Raw genomic sequence first — 3,219 nt, forward strand, 5'->3', positions numbered from 1 at the left:
AATAGCAATCCTAGCACCGCTAGATATTAATCACCACTACCCAATATATCAGGATTATTGGGTTGCGAAAAACCCGCACCATTTGATAAGTCAAAGTAGTGCATAATCAATACCGTATGCTCAATGCTAACATATGTAGATTAAGAAATAGTATTTTATCAAGACCTAGTCTTTCAGTAGATAGCATAAAGACACATCTTGCTGTTAGATCCGTTCAGTGCTATACCACACCAATGTCATCTTATTTCAGTAAGGCTTAGAAATATGCGGACTGACATTGCAACCTTTCACGATATGTAGCCAAAGCCTATCTAGGTTGTGAAATTCTTCTTTTTCTTTTGCAAAGCATTGCATAGATCTGACCGTGTTACCTTAAATTGGACGACGCCCACAACCGGTCTACTAAGCAAAAGACTTAGACTTTGTTTACTTCTTATGCATTTAAATGTTTGTAAAACATCTTTTAAATGCACAAGCAAACACAATGTAATAATAATAGTGATTCTATTCGTGCGAGACTGCTCGAATAATACTGAATCGGGTTAAAAGTGGATTGTAGAGTTTTACGTATACAAGCAAGATTCTATTCGCGCGAAACTTCCTCGAAACATGCTTTTCAGTATACCAAACCTAACATAGATGTCAATAGAGAGCAAAATCAATATCAACAACTAATAAGAAAATGTCAATAACTTGTAGTATATGTTAACAACTAAAAAACAACTCTGATTGTTGTTGACATGGCTTGTACGTGTAGTTGACATAGTGTGTAACATAGTTGACATGGCTTGTACGTGTAGTTGACACGATATGTACCATAGTTGACATGAGTAATATGTGTCGTTGACACGATGTGCATCATAGTTGACATAATTACATTAGTTGTTGACATGGCTAGTATATATACTTGACATGATTTTTAATTGTAATTAACCTTAAAAACATGAATTGTAATTGTAGTTACCCCTCCAGGTAGGACTGGGGCAGCCTGGACATCGGCGAGGAGTATGGAAGCAAGTCTGACTCCAACTTGTATTAAAATGTCAACAACTTGTATAAAGTGTCAACAACTCAAAAATAATTCTTACAATTAAAAATTAACAACTATTTTCTCTTAATTTTTTTATTTGAAACAAGTTCTGGTATCATGTTCATACAATACATGTCAATAACTTTCATATCAAATGTCAACAACTTATATAAAAATGTCAACAACTTGTATATAAAATGTCAACAGCTTGTCAACAACTTGTATATATACTTGACATGATTTTTAATTGTAATTAACCTTAAAAACATGAATTGTAATTGTAGTTACCCCTCCAGGTAGGACTGGGGCAGCCTGGACATCGGCGAGGAGTATGGAAGCAAGTCTGACTCCAACTTGTATTAAAATGTCAACAACTTGTATAAAGTGTCAACAACTCAAAAATAATTCTTACAATTAAAAATTAACAACTATTTTCTCTTAATTTTTTTATTTGAAACAAGTTCTGGTATCATGTTCATACAATACATGTCAATAACTTTCATATCAAATGTCAACAACTTATATAAAAATGTCAACAACTTGTATATAAAATGTCAACAACTTGTATATAAAATGTCAACAGCTTGTCAACAACTTGTATAAAGTGTCAACAACTCAAAAATAATTCTTGTAATTAAAAATTAACAACTATTTTATCTTAATATTTTTATTTGACACAAGTTCTGGCATAATAATCATACAACACATGTCAATAGTCTGCATATCAAATGTCAACAACTTATAGCAAAATGTCAACATCTTGTATATCAAATGTAAACAGTTTGTCAACAACTTTTATAGAGTGCCAACAACTCAAAAACAATTCTTGTAATTAAAAAATAACAACTATTTTATCTTAATTTTTTTTATTTGACACAATTTCTGGCATCATGATCATACAACACATGTCAACAGCCTGCATATCAATGTCAAGTAAAATGTCAACAGCTTGTCAACAACTTGTGATATTGATTTTCGTAGATGAGGATGAAGCCGATCACAACGACAACGACGAATTCCTCGTCGGATTGACCAAATCTGAGAAAACTAGAGAGTAAATCCCCGATTCAAGCGTCGATCGCCGCCGCAACTCCGATTCCTTCTCTCTCATGATTTTGAGCAAATCGGTGGAGAAATATTGGAGTAACAACAACAATCATATCCAACACCCGATTTGGAGCAAATCGGCGGAGAAATCAACTAGCAATGAGAGAAAGGCGATCAACAGGACTAGATCGGCGAATTTGGAGCGGGTGCGGGGTGAGGAGGAGCGCCGCCGCGATTTGAGGCAAAGGATGAGCGAGAAGTGCAGAAAGAGAGTGGAGGAAGAGATGAGTAGCGATTTGTTTTAATTTGTTTTCAACTGAAATGACCATTATACCCTTTCATAATAAATTAATCTAAAAATATTTTTTGTGTGGCAAAATTTGGACCACTCATTTAATAAAAATGAGTGGCTAATATTGCATCTCATTTCTCAATTACCCTAAAAAATCTCAATTGATCATGGACCTATATATATATATATATCTCATTTTTCAATTATCCTAAAAAATCTCAATTGATCATGGACCTATATATATATATAGGGTTGTGATCAATTGAGATTATTTAGGCCAATTGAGAAATGAGATGCAATATCAGCCACTCATTTTTATTAAATGAGTGGTCCAGATTTTCGCCTTCGCCGCGGTGGTGAAATCGTCTCCATCGGTAAGTTTGCGCGGTCGCTGCTCGGCGCGTGCGGCAACGGCGGCGATAATCGCGGCATCGAGGTCGGGTGAGAGGTCTGCGAGGGATCGGCTGATTTTGTGCAGAAAATTCGACTGAATCCAGCGGGATCGTCGATTGCGGTGGTGAGGGCGGCGCTGCCGCTGCCGGGGCTGAATTTGGGGAATTCGTCGTTCCCGATGAAATTGAGGAGAGAGGGAACGAATTGAGGATTTACAACCACTGCGACCGGAGATGGAAGTCGGTTCTGTTCAATCACCCCGCCGATTTCGACGTGATTGTTCTCGATCCGGATCTGACGGTGAAAATCCGGCACGATTTGGAGAATTTTCTGAAATCGAAACAGTACTATCACAAGCTCGGCTGCGTTTGAAAGCGGAGCTATCTCCTCTACGGCCAATCCGGCACCGGAAAATCTAGCTTCATCGCCGCCGCGCCGAATGAAAAAGGCGCCGACT

This window comes from Salvia hispanica, chromosome 4, assembly GCF_029641045.1.
Source record: "Salvia hispanica isolate PSC_SH4W2 chromosome 4, Shi_PSC_v1, whole genome shotgun sequence".
In the NCBI taxonomy this organism is placed as follows: domain Eukaryota; kingdom Viridiplantae; phylum Streptophyta; class Magnoliopsida; order Lamiales; family Lamiaceae; genus Salvia; species Salvia hispanica.